Genomic DNA, 14,946 nt, shown 5'->3' on the forward strand with positions numbered 1-14,946 from the left:
CACCATACGCTCTGAATGAGCTTTCGAACCGGACATACACAATTTAGAATTTAACATCATTGTTTCATGTCGCGGTTGTGTTCTGTTACAATGACAAAACTTCATCAATAAATTTGAAAATAACAACCGTTTCTACATTTAAATTCATTCAGATAAAATTCATTTTTTTTAAATGCAGTTTTTCATTTTTGCAAACAATAGATATTGCTTTAGCGCCAATTTACAGATTAAATATCACGGAAAGGTTTTAATACATATTGTGGAGTTTCCCTACTCTGACAAGTGCGAGTTTATACTCATTTGTCATACATAACTGAGAGTCTTAACAGTTGTAACTTAAGGAGGTAGACCTAGGTAAAGGGAAATAACTCTTAAAATTATCAGTACGTTTGTGTCAACCATTTTCATAAATATATTCTAAGCTTCTATGTTACATAGATTATTTTCAATCTGTTTCAGGTAAATGCTTAAAATACGTTGATGAAACTTGACTTTTACAAACACATAACTGATTTAAAGAGTTATCTCCCTGAACCAAGGTCTAACACCTTAAACAGTTGCAACACCAGAATCACGACAGATGTGGACAGAAAACGCTATAGGAATCATTGAACGATATGTAGTCAACCAAAGCTGATACCAACAAACAGTACAATCTCATTGAACGATATGTAGTCAACCAAAGCTGATACCAACAAACAGTACAATCTCATTGAACGATATGTAGTCAACCAAAGCTGATACCAACAAACAGTACAATCTCATTGAACGATATGTAGTCAACCAAAGCTGATACCAACAAACAGTACAATCTCCTATAGGAATCATTGAACGATATGTAGTCAACCAAAGCTGATACCAACAAACAGTACAATCTCCTATAGGAATCATTGAACGATATGTAGTCAACCAAAGCTGATACCAACAAACAGTACAATCTCCTATAGGAATCATTGAACGATATGTAGTCAACCAAAGCTGATACCAACAAACAGTACAATCTCATTGAACGATATGTAGTCAACCAAAGCTGATACCAACAAACAGTACAATCTCATTGAACGATATGTAGTCAACCAAAGCTGATACCAACAAACAGTACAATCTCATTGAACGATATGTAGTCAACCAAAGCTGATACCAACAAACAGTACAATCTCATTGAACGATATGTAGTCAACCAAAGCTGATACCAACAAACAGTACAATCTCATTGAACGATATGTAGTCAACCAAAGCTGATACCAACAAACAGTACAATCTCATTTAACGATATGTAGTCAACCAAAGCTGATACCAACAAACAGTACAATCTCCTATAGGAATCATTGAACGATATGTAGTCAACCAAAGCTGATACCAACAAACAGTACAATCTCCTATAGGAATCATTGAACGATATGTAGTCAACCAAAGCTGATACCAACAAACAGTACAATCTCCTATAGGAATCATTGAACGATATGTAGTCAACCAAAGCTGATACCAACAAACAGTACAATCTCAGCATTTCAAAATGTGTTATTGGTGAATGTTATTAATGATGAATATGAAATCACAGTTATAGTGCGCCATTATTTTTAAGTGTCTTTTCAAAATAGACATTATATTAATTTGAGTTATAAATGTGTGCTGTTTTATTGCAGTTGCAATCCAAACACAACATATATTGTCTTAATCTGATTAATTGATCTGATAATATATACCGCAGAATAATGATATAAATATACACAGCAAAACATTATACAACTTTTCAAAGGATATGTGCCGACATTATGTCAGACAAGTGAAACATTTCTTGTAATCACTTTTACTCCGGAAGAGAGAGTTATCTAGTGTCAATTCAATCCTTACTCAATTGTTTTTTTTTTCTTTTTCTTTTCATGACTTGAGAATCTTTCACATCTTTTTCATATTTGATCGGTACTCGATTGATGACTTGAAGTCATCGATCAAACTCTCTCGTGAGTTTGATCGATTAGTGATCGATTAAACTCTCTCGTGAGTTTGATCGATTAGTGATCGATTAGATTACTGATCGATTTAAGACCAATAAATTATGGATTAGTGATTGATTAATGCAGATTAGTGAATGTATTATTATTGAGAAAACAATGCTATTCCAGAAATAAGGCCCCCCTAATGGAAGACATCAGTTGTGAAATAAAAATGATTTCAAAGAAATTGATACTGTGCTATTTACGCAATGTTTCGGGTTATTTCAGAAATGTTTTTATTCCAGGGAAACCTTCATCAGGGATCACCCCTATTATTTTTGTTTTGATTTGTTTATTTTTTATTTTTTAATTTATTTCTTTTTATTACAATTTTTACTTTAATTTTATATTTCTTTTCTTTATTTTCTTTTAAATATTTTTAACAGTTTTTGAATGTAACCTCCGAAAACGATAAAACTGGCTTACGATAGCACAAATGTAAGGTTCATGAATTTATTATACTGTATTCATATATTCGAATTCACATTATACATATATTGAAAATAACATTAATTATTGGCAACGCTGAATAGTTCAATATTTGTGGAAAAATAAAAAAACATAAAACATCATAAGTCTAATGAAATGCAGATATAAATTCAATTAAATTTAACTTGAAATAAAGATTGCTTTTTCAAATATCAATTAAATACAATATAAACATTAATTTAACCAAAGTTATATAAAAGCTTTAAGAACTTGATTATCTCCCTTTCTGAATATTACAATTCATAACATTTCTCAAATCAAAATATGAACACAAGAGAAAGTCTTCAAAGTAAACAACATTTGTTTATGAATAATCAATAATGTTTCAATCAGAAATATCAAAAATTAACTAAACATAATCATAACATCAATCAAGGGCACATAATAACCATTCAACATATACATAATACAGGAAATGGCAGACAATTTTACTGCAATAATATCATCCTCTAGTATTAAAATCACATAGATCTACCTGTGAACAATATTTACTTTATCAGAACCTTTTATATTTAAAATGTAAAACACATCTTTCATTGTATAAATAAAAAGTAAAATCACAAAAATATCGAACTCAGAGGAAAATCAACTTCGAAAGTCCATAATCACATGGCAAAACCAAAAAACAAAACGCATCAAAAACGAATGGACAAGAACTGTCATATTCCTGACTTGGTACAGGCATTTTCAAATGTAGAAAATGGTGGATTAAACCTGGTTCTATAGCGCTAACCCTCTCACTTTAATAACAGTCTCATCAAATTCCGCTACATTTACATGATGCGTTAAATAAACAGTCACAATTAATAAAATAGTCAAAATATGGGTACATCAGTCATCATCGTATAACAATTTAACAGGACACAAAAACATCTACTATATACGAACACATGGATTGATTTGAGTGTCTGACGTCAGAAAAATTATATACGTCACATAAATTTGTCGTTCAATGTTCATACAATAGTTATCAAAAGTACCAGGATTATAAACAGTTTTAAAATTTACATAGGCAATGAACGCATACAGGGTTAAAAAATCAAAAGTATGTAAGAATAATTACAGAAATAGACCGAGATTCAAACTAGTCCAAAAGTTATACATAGAATTTATGAGAATCCAAAACTTTTAAGAGGGAACAATTTAACAGGACACAAAAACCTATCTACGAACACATGGATTGATTATAGTGTCTGACGTCAGAAAAATTATATACGTCAAATAAATTTGTCGTTCAATGTGCATACAAACAATTTAAAAATTTACATAGGCAATGTACGCATACAGGGTTAAAAAATCAAAATTATGTAAGAATAAATTACAGAAATAGACCGAGATTCAAACTAGTCCAAAAGTTATACATAGAATTTATGAGAATCCAAAACTTTTAAAAGGAACAATTTAGCAGGACACAAAAACATCTACTGTCTAAGAACACATGGATTGATTTGAGTGTCTAACGTCAGAAAAAATATACATAGAATTTATGAGAATCCAAATATTGTTAATTCCACTACGCCATTGATTGATTTTGACGTTTGTGGTTCAACGTATATAGTAATTCATAATAGAAATATATCATAATGACATATTATAGACAAATATCATACTGACGGGATCTTTTAAAGTACAGAGTCACGTTATAAGCACAAAAGAAATACAAAGAGTCACATATACAAAACAAATCAACAAAAAAATGAAAGCCAAAACAAACACATTGACGAGATGTATAAGTACCGAGCCACGTCAAACGGATATCACATAAAACCATTCAACAGTAAAAGTAATCTTAATAATAGAACAAAAACAAATAAAAGAACAATAAAACATGTTGTTAAGATGATACACAACATCAGTACGCAGAATCTATACATCAAGACCATCGTGTATTATTTGAGAAGTTGATACGGAATATTTATCAACAAGGTCTTGGTACCTTCCGATGAACTTTTTTAGAATAAGGACGAGACGTTCTTTGACATACCCCTGGTTCATCAACTTTCTACTCAGACACTGATGACGTTTTACAAAGTCTGAGTAGGAGCTGCAAGCTCTAGAATATCGAATAAGTTGAGAAATATATATCCCATACGCAGGTGAAGTTGGTATATTGCTACTAAGGTGGGGGAAATTTATAATTTCGAAATTAAAATCGTCTCGTTTGTCATAGATTCTGGTACTGAGATGACTGTGTAAGTCAAATTCGAGATATAAGTCTAAAAATGAGGCGGAGGAAGCCGTGTCTGTTGTTTCTTTAATCTCGAGTTCTGGGGGATATATAAATGGAACCCAATCAGAAAAGTTCGGATTGTTTAAGGAAAGAACATCATCAATATATCTGAAAGTGAAATTAAATAATCTGGCTTCTTTGATCCTCTTGTTTTTGACAAGTGTCTGGAGGAACTCCGATTCATATGAAAATAAGAAGAGGTCGGCAAGAAGAGGCGCACAGTTTGTTCCCATAGGAATGCCGACAACTTGTTGGAAAAGTCTACCTCCAAACTCAACAAATATGTTGTCGATAAGAAACTCCAGCATACTGACTACTTGTTCTTCTGTGTAGCATGATTTACCTTTTTGTTTGTCACTATTAACGAAATATGCTTTATGAAATCCCAAAGTAATAAATTTATAGCGTATGCTACCATTTTTATGTTGAAAGGCATTGTGGATAATTTCTTTTAGGCGATTTTTCAATTTTACATGGGGAATGGTGGTATACAGGGTTGAAAAATCAAAAGTTTTGATGGAACTTATTTCAGAAAGAGACCGAGATTTGAAATTGTCTAGAAGTTCTTTAGAATTTTTAAGAATCCACATATGGTTAATACCACTACGCGAGTAAACAGTTTCACAGTATTTCTGAAGACCCTCTTTCACTGCGGACAGAATCTTAGTCAATCTAATAGACAATTCTTTAGTGGAACATGAAGATGAGCCAGCAATATACCGTTGTTTGTACGGAATTTTATGAAGCTTTGGTATCCAATACAAACAAGGTAAGTCCTCCGATTTGGTGTTCAATGTAATGTTTATTGAAGCCATGAAGGACTTATGATTTGCTAAAATCTCATCCTTGTCAAATGATATGTCTTTGTATGTGGGATTACCTGAGTGCTCCGTTATACCCAATTCTTTTACAAGACATTCGTAGTAATACGATTTACATACAAAGACAATAGTATTTGAAGCTTTGTCCGCAGGAACAACAACATACTTATCATGAAGAGTTGATAGACATTTCATGACCTCTTTGTCTCTGAAAACGGACTTTGGTCGATCGTTCACACAGTTTTTCAACTTGCGAATGCGACGTTTTATCAGAGACCTGATAGTTTTAACCCATTCTGACAAAGTGTCTAGTTCAACTTCTTCTCGCTTAGCCCATGCTCTGGCGTAGTCCTCAATAGAATCCATAATTATTTTGAAGTTATGGTTCCAATTGATGTGTTGGGGTTCTCTAAACTTAGGACCATGAGAAATCACCTTTCGGAGATTTTCATGTTGAATTATATTTAGATCACCAGTTATAACATGACCAGAGGGGCTGTAATTATAAGGCGAGTGGGAACAGTCACATGTGTGAGGGTTTTTAAGGTATTGTTCTATGTCAAGGTCCTGCAATGCCTGTTTATAGTTTTCTCAACAATGCCTATCAATTAGTTCAATAAAACTGTATTTCAAATTCAAATGATTTAACAAAATTTCAAAATCATATTTGCATTTGCAAAACTTCAGATAAAAATATAGAATGTTATTTACATGTACATATCATATTTTTGTTCTTTTTGTATTTTATAAAACTCTTTTATATCAAACAGTCATATTCACAATCATTATAAATATTTATAAAATACACCAACCTTAAATCTTCAAATATTCTTGTTCACAAAACTGAGACACAACTACACCTGTCGATCAGTTATTTATCAATGGTAAAAATATACAATGTAGTGAACAGTTTTTACCTGTACACTAATTACTAGAATGAAGTAAATAATATTTTGAAATACCTTTAAATAATATTTGGGCAAAATAATCAAACTGTATCATAAATATGATTTGATAAAATATATAAAAGCTAATATAAAATTATCTTTTCTCTTTTTTCCAATTTTATTTAATTTCCAAATTTTACTTCAATTGTTTAACTCTATACAAAGATAGATAACTCAAACATTTTTAGTGTAATACAATGTATTTGACATGTTACAAAACTTCAAGAGCTGAACTCTATATATACAAAGAGAGGTAACTCAAAAATTTCTAATATAATTTTTGGCATGTTACATGAAATGTGTTTTTGATAATTACACTTTTTGATTTGTTTTTTTGTTTTTCTTTATTTTTCAACCAATGTTGAATTAATGAATTAAGCGTTTCAGAGTACGAATTTGTCCTCAGAAGAATATCCGTTTACATGTGTTGTTTACATAGTTATCTACCCCTGATGTATATGGCAGCATGTTTACATCGGCTCCAGTAAAATGTGATTTGCAAATGTCTGCAACTGTTTTTGAGCGGTAAAATTATGTTAAAGTGGTTAAATAAACTTCAATGGCATCAAATCAAGAGCCTGAACAGCTTAAGAAAAAGAAAAAAACGGATAAGAAGTAAAAACAAAGACGAGCCAATTCCGGGTGCGTTTGATTTGTTCGCCATTTTAAACTCACAACAAACATTTCCATTAAGCAATACTATGAATGGTTAACTCTACACGAACAATAACACAAATTTCCATAACATGCATCCATGCCTACACAGCAAAATCAAACGTGGGCTCCGTATATGCCCTGACTCAAACATACGCAAGCAAGCCCACCTCAAGTGATGGGCAACCGAACTGTTATCAGAATTCGAAGCTATGGCGGTTAAAATGAACAATAAAGTCAATTTCAGATTCTTTTGCTTTCACCATCAGAAGTCAATCATCTCTCCTTCTTTTATGAAAAATAATTCTTTCAGAAATTGGTATAATGATTGTAATATAAAATTTCAACTGGTGTTTTTTTTTAGGATTATTTATTTATTTATTTATTTTATTTCTTTAACCCGAAACTTACTTTGAAAATGATGGAAATGTTTTTCAATGTTCCCGGATATCAATTTTACCAAAGAGTTTCGGATTTTTTCATTGCTGTCAGTGGGAAATCTAGTATCAAAATATTACCTTCTAAGTAAACACTGAAAACTTGATCTTTCAATGTTGGTTCTGTTTTAGCAAAGACACTATAAGTTAAAAATTATTATTGATATATTTCAGACTCCATTTATGAAAAAAAATCTATAGAGCAGATGATTTTTTTTTGCAGCTCTATTTTAGAATATGTCGTTTAAACTTGTTGAAATGAAGTTAGTTTAAAAAATTTAAAGTAAGCTTTACGAATTCTTTCATTTAATTAAGATTGATTATGCATCGCGTCTTTAACGTAGTATGCGATGCGTAACAGTTTAGAAGTATAGGTGTTCCTTTATATGATTTGATACGGTACATTTGTTATGGATATATTTCAGACTCGTTAACCGGATTTTTTTGACAAAAATGTCGGTTATTGATTTGGGAATGCTCGGCGGGCGGGCGGGTGGGCGGTCGGTCGGCGGGCGGCAATCAAATGTTGTCCGTGCATTAACTCATGAACCATTCAACCAAAGCTTTTAAAATTTTAATATGTTGTTACTGACAACTAAATGAAGGTCAAGTTCAATAATGGCGATTTTGACTTTTACCGTTCAGGAGTTATGGTTCTTGAAAGATTGAAAAATGGAGTTTCCAGTCGTGTCCGTGCATTTACGCATGAACTGTTCTACCAAAGCTTCCCAAATTTTAATATGTTGTTACTGGTGACAAAATGGAGGTCAAGTTCAATAATGACGATTTTGACTTTTACCGTTCAGGAGTTATGGTTCTTGAAAGATCGTAAAATGGTGTTTCCAGTCGTGTCCGTGCATTTACGCATAAACTGTTCTACCAAAGCTTCCCAAATTTTAATATGTTGTTACTGATGACTAAATGAAGGTCAAGTTCAATAATGACGATTTTGACTTTTACCGTTCAGGAGTTATGGTTCTTGAAACATTGAAAAATGGTGTTTCCAGTTGTGTCCGTGCATTTTCTCATGAACCATTCAACCAAAGCTTTTCAAATTTTAATATGTTGTTACTGATGACAAAAAAGAAGTCAAGTTCAATAATGACGATTTTGACTTTTACCGTTCAGGAGTTATGGTTCTTGAAAGATCGTAAAACGGTGTTTCCATTCACGTTGTTGCATTTACTCACGAACCATTCAATCTAAGCTTTTCAAATTTTAATATGTTGATACTGATGACAAAATAGAGGTCAAATTTGATATTGACTATTTTCACTTTCACCAATCATCAGTAATGGTTCTTGTGATATTGCCAGGACACAAATAAATGCTAATTAATCCGGTTTGCTATCGTTGTGACAGCCTTTTGTTTTATGAAATAAAATCTATAGAGCAGAGAATTTAGATTTTTTTTGTGTATCAATTTGAAATGTAGATTCAAATATTTTTCACTTCAAACGATAAAGTAAAACTTATTCAAAACTTATAATGTATAGTTCGGCGTCCGCAAAAAGAAGCCAAGGAAATGTTTATCTCTTCTTCACAAATACGTATTTCATTGAATCTCGATATTTATCATCTTTATAATTTTTCTAACAATGACGTTCTACCTCCATAAGCTTGGAACTGTCACGGCGGGTCACAATTTTGATATTTGAATATAGGTACCATATATTTGTTAATATTGCATAAAAATGGGTACATAGTTTTAGACAAACATATCACACCCCTACAAAAAAAATCAAAAGTTAATCCCTCCACCCAGATAAAAATTGATAATTCCAAGATTAAAGTTGAAAATTGCAAGATCAAAGTTGATCATTCCAAGATTAAAGTCGACAATTTGAAAAAAAAAAAGTATGACCCTTATACGATTTTGTAATAAATGGAATTACATTTATAAATAAATGCCAAAAGTATCATCTTTCGTCAATCATAGACCGTAACTCCCAAATAACATAAAGTCAAAAACTAAACACGAATTTTGTTGATATATATAACAACATAAAATTATCAAAATTTGATAAACAATACACAAAATATGTCTTTTGTATCTACATATTTTAATAACTAGATTCTTTCGTTGGAAATCTAGGTTATTATAAGAGATTTGTTGTTGTTTGCTTAACCTCCAGTGGTAAATATTTCAGACATATTTAAATTTTACGAAAAAGCGATGATTTCAATTTTTCCATTGTGAACGTTCCATTTCAGTGAAGCGACTTTCCAGCTGTAGTAGTATAGGTCTCGGGTTCCTTTCCTATTTTCTCGATAGAGGGTTGCTACTTGCAAGGACGCTGTGTCACCAAAGGGTTCAAATGGTAAAGTTTAATGTATCCCTATGAAGGTTAAACGGACCCCTTGCCTTGTTTCAATGGGTTCGTGTTCTTAAAAAACTTTCTAAAATAGCTTTCAGTAGTATATTGAAGTGTAAAGTCCATCGGGGAATCATGATAGATTAATGTAGGATTTTTTGAGTTTTGAATTTTAAATTCAAAATTCAAAAATTCAAAATTCAAAATTTAAAAATTTAAAAATTTAAATTTGAATTTTGAATGATCCTTTTCGGCTTTCCGTTCATTACATTATTTGGTACTAACAAATCTCTAAAGAGAAATTGTGATGCTTGAACTTGCTTTTCGTCGTTTTTCTTCGCTTCAAAACCGCCACCCGTGTCAAGTATAGCCGACACCCCGCGTGTGGCGTTTTACACGGTGAAATAAGTTAATTGATAATATTGGAAGAACCCACAATTATTTTGTGTTACTGTCACCAATATTTTTGTTCAGTGTACATGATTAAAAAGTTAACATTTGATTAAAATTAGGGCTGAATCGATCAAACCTGTGATGGTAAGACTGAAGCTACAAGAGAATATTTGAACAAGTGAACATCTTAATCAAATATTCGGCCTACTACCGAGTCAACATCAAAACAAATAGGTTGAACACGAGTAATCCAACATGGTTGTCTGGTGCTTCCATTGCGGTGATTTTTTAATTGTTTAATTGCAATAAAAACTATATTTTCTGGAGACAATAATCAAAGAGCTGTTTTCATTTTTGTAAGATATGTGTATTTGATTTTTTTGTCCAACTAAAATTTAAGAAGGAAAACATGCAGTGCCAATGAGATATAATTTGAATATGTGTACACTTTACATGCCACATGTGGAGAAGAATCTGCTTACCCTTCAGGAGCACATGACTACAGATGGGGTCCTAAACCTTAAGATCTCGGATTCATAATGACGTGTCAATTGACATGAATTGTTAATTCCCATCCTAGCACAGTATTGCCGAATAAAGATGCTATATTTAGATTTTCCTTCACGACTGAACACATTAATGGTTTTCTGACCATATCTCCGGGCAATGATGAATTGTCATCCTATTGTTAATGAAATATTATTTAACATTAAAGAAAATGTATTAAGGCCAATTGTCTATTATTGTTATAGCGTCATACAATTGTGAGAAATTTACAGTGTTGAAAAACGGTTCTCGAATCATCAAAATTTACAACTGGCTATTTTTCGATGTAACGGAATTCATAGGGTGGTTTCTTCGTGGTTCGTTCTTTTTGGAATTTAAGCAAATTAATCTACCCACACACTTCTGGTTACCTTCGATATGCCGGCATGTCATAAGGTGTTTTCCTCATCGTCTGCGCTTTGAAATATAAGCATATGCAACGCCCATATTAATAGTTACATAGTACGCTAGTGATGTATTACGATATATATAGGATCTGTAATTAAGGTACAAAGTAAAGTAATCTTTCTTTAAAGTCGAATTGCATATATACATAATAACAAAGAACATGAGCTCTTCAAACCGACTGATTTTAATAAACAAAACATACATGTAATAACATCAGATACACATACAACACAAACAGACAGACAGACAGACAGCACATATATGTATTAATACATGTACAGTAATTGTCGTTTGTTTATGTAATATATACGTGTTTCTCGTTTCTCGTTTTGTTTATATAGATTAGACCGTTGGTTTTCCCGTTTAAATGGTTTTACACTAGTAATTTTGGGGCCCTTTATAGCTTGTTGTTCGGTGTGAGCTAAGGCTCCGTGTTGAAGGCCGTACTTTAACCTATAATGGTTTAATTTTTAAATTGTTATTTGGATGGAGAGTTGTCTCATTGGCACTCACACCACATCTTCCTATATCTATAGATAGCACATACAGAATAAAAGCTAAGCGAGATATAATAAAACAAATGTCTAATATCAGCACATATATAGTAGCACATAGTTTTTTTTAGAGTAGCACATGCAAAATTAAACACTAAGCACAAACAAAGGACTACATGCAGCTATAGCAAAGGTAATGCATAAGCAAAAGAAATAAATAGCTAAATAAAAATAATAAAAATAACTGCAAAAAGATAAAACATAAAAAAGAACACAACAGCAGGCTTCGAGATCAAGATATGGGACAGCAAGTAAGTACATTATTTTCAAGAACTGCATGTACATTTTCCCGAAAAACGCTAGGTGGAGATAAAAATTTTGAACTGATCAAAAGTATATGAGCTCCTTGCCTCATTTTGGCAAGGAGTTCCAGAGTTTTGCTGCCTCATAACTAAAGCTTTTCTTATCATACCTTGTTGTTTTTTGCCGTGGTATATCTGCTATGCCTTTGTACCTGAAGTTATATGAACTTTCTTTAATGTTTACTAAATTATGTCTGAATTCTGGACTTTTTCACTTTTGGTCTTTTGTGGATAGTTGTCTCATTGGCAATCATACCACATTTCTTTTTTATATTGACTTTATTAATTATTTTATATGTCTCTAATGCCATGGTTCTCAATCTTCTGATATTTGGTGCTGAAGATTCCATATGGAGTGAGAGCGAAGCTCAAGTCTCCATATGGAATTACTGGCCCCATATATATCGTATTAGGTCATTAGCACACTATGTGAAGAATTTATCTTACCGACTATTTTAACATGTGATATTTAGACTAGTGGCCTATAAAAGTGATCACGTCTTCAATACAGTTAGTATTATGAACCAACTTTAAAAGGTCTATTCAAAAACAAATGCCAACAATAACAACTTGTTAGCTTTTAATGTGGTGTATTGAATTAATTTCAATCGTTCATTATCCATTTTATGGTCTGCTGAAACCTTTAAAGATTGGTTTTTCTCACCACTGTGTTGTTTGTATAAAGGGACACAACTCCACTACTAACCTAATATGGAACCTGACTAACCTAATATGGAATATACATAGTCTCCATGATTGCTCTTAACCAATCATATTCGTATAGAAATGTATAGGAGTTAAGATAAAAGTCAGTATTACATTCTTGAATGCTATATATACAGTAATTAATATGGAGAACGAATTCATACACTATTGCAGCGACTCGTGGGAGTGAGCTGATCTGGTCCTGCCTTAGTACGGCCAGAGTTTCTATACATTTTCGGTTTGGCTGGGAATAGACCGTAGGTCCCATAATGTTGTTAAGAAATAATGTTGAGAAGAAAAGGTTTTCATACATGTTCATATGTAGTCTCAGATGCATGATTTTTTTTTATTCGTTTTTAAGGGCTTTAAACTAGCTGTCAGTTAACTGCGTGTACTCTTACTCTTAGATCTGTTCCTAGTGTATTTTTGTTGTTGGGATGTACAAGCACCCGACCACGTCCACTTGTATTTTTGTCCATCTGATGAGTTAGGCCTTTTTCAACTGATTTGTATATATAGTTCGTTTTTATGTTTTACTGTTATACAACAGTCCAAGGTTAAGAGATGGTTGGTATCCCGCTAACATGTTTAACCCCAACCCATTATGTATGTATGTATGTATGTATGTGCCTGTCCTAAGTCAGGAGCCTGTATTTCAATGGCTGTCGTTTGTTAATGTGTTACATTTTTGTTATATAAATAAGGCCGTTAGTTTTATCGTTTGAATTGTTTTACATTGTCATTTCGGGGCCTTCTGTAGCGGACTATGCGGTATGGGCTTTGCTCATTGTTGAAGGCCATACGGTGACCTAAAGTTGTTAATTTCTGTGTCATGTTGGTCTCTTGTGGAGAGTTGTCTCATTGGCAATCATACCTCATCTTCTTTTTTATATTTATAGTTCTGATTTGAAACAGGTTTAAAGGAAAATGCAATATCCAGACAACATTAAAACAAAACTTCATAGTATCTTATTCTTCCTAGTACGAGAAAGACTCCGGTGCCGGAGTGGGGAATACTTCGGAAATGTGGCGATATGTACATGCAAATGGAGGTCGAAAATTGTGATATAAATAAATCAAACATATTTTCCACAGTTCAATTACAATTAAAATAGCATTAGTTGTAGATTCATGTTAACAGAGACATATATAATAATGATATCATATATAATACACTCAAATTACCTGATTCTGGTGATGTTTTAGTTTCCTTTTCCAACACAAATACCAATTTAATGGTACGAAAACAATTGGATCCAAGATAATCTATATCATATTCGGGTCTTAATTTACTTCCATAATTTAACTTGAAAAATGCCCCCAAAAAATGAAACGTTTAAATTTGGTATTTGATGGGCGCCGCCATGTTTACCTGATCGCTTTGAATATAAATAGAGATAATTAGCACTCCATAGGTAGAGTCACCGATCCGTGACCACTCGGGTGGATCGATATTTATAAAGGCTACTGTTGGCAATTCAGGGAGCTTAACTTATTATGATCCTTCAAGCGGATTAAAAATAACGACAGAAAAAAAGAATATGTTCTATCAAAATTACAAATCATAAAATTTATCCACGGTACCCTAAATTCAATCTGCAATCTGGACTACATTTGTAACAATCCCGGCAGTGAAGGATTCAGCTCCATTCCCAGGGATACCCCTTGATTGCATAGCAACTCGGTGCTTAACTTTTAGTTTCACTCAATTGTCAAGTCTTTTTGAATTAATACTTAACAAATAACAACAAATATAATTTGTTCCTTAATGATGTTAGGAAACGACCATTTAACTTCGAAAAAAGGGGGGGTGTATTTTTTTTCAAAACAATTATTCTGATGCAAATTCGATGAAAAAAAATATTGATTGCGTCGAAAAACTAAAAAAAATGGTTCGCGTAATAATAATTCTGGCTCAAACACTTAGTGTAATGAGGTTCTGTAAGACTTACAGAACCTCATTACCCTCCCCCCCTTTTTTTTTAAAGTAAAATGGATGCTCCCTTATTATGGGTCTTTTGTCTGAATTCATGTATAGATTTGGTATAACATGTACCGAACAGGAATAGATATTAAACACGGAGGATATGGAATAGATAACAATGTGTTTTTTTTCTCTTTATAAGTTTTTTTCCAAAATTGAATGTA

The 14,946-nt window shown here is 32.4% G+C and overlaps 1 protein-coding gene across 8 annotated transcripts in view; it reads right to left on the bottom strand.

Annotated features, from left to right (window-relative positions):
* Positions 1-14,204, bottom strand: part of LOC134708216 (uncharacterized) — a 46,330-nt gene extending 32,126 nt beyond the window's left edge. For 2 of the 8 annotated variants that reach the window (XM_063568589.1, XM_063568584.1), the window contains exons 1-2: positions 13,984-14,204; positions 12,204-12,245 (exon numbers count right to left, since the gene is read on the bottom strand). The gene's annotated coding sequence lies outside the window, so the exon portion shown is untranslated. Of the gene's footprint in view, positions 1-6,349; positions 7,062-10,765; positions 10,902-12,203; positions 12,246-13,983 lie in introns of those variants that run through there. The other 6 variants (XM_063568590.1, XM_063568585.1, XM_063568591.1 and 3 more) reach the window with 3 other exon arrangements.
* Between the last annotated feature and the right edge of the window lie 742 nt (positions 14,205-14,946).

This window comes from Mytilus trossulus, chromosome 2, assembly GCF_036588685.1.
Source record: "Mytilus trossulus isolate FHL-02 chromosome 2, PNRI_Mtr1.1.1.hap1, whole genome shotgun sequence".
In the NCBI taxonomy this organism is placed as follows: domain Eukaryota; kingdom Metazoa; phylum Mollusca; class Bivalvia; order Mytilida; family Mytilidae; genus Mytilus; species Mytilus trossulus.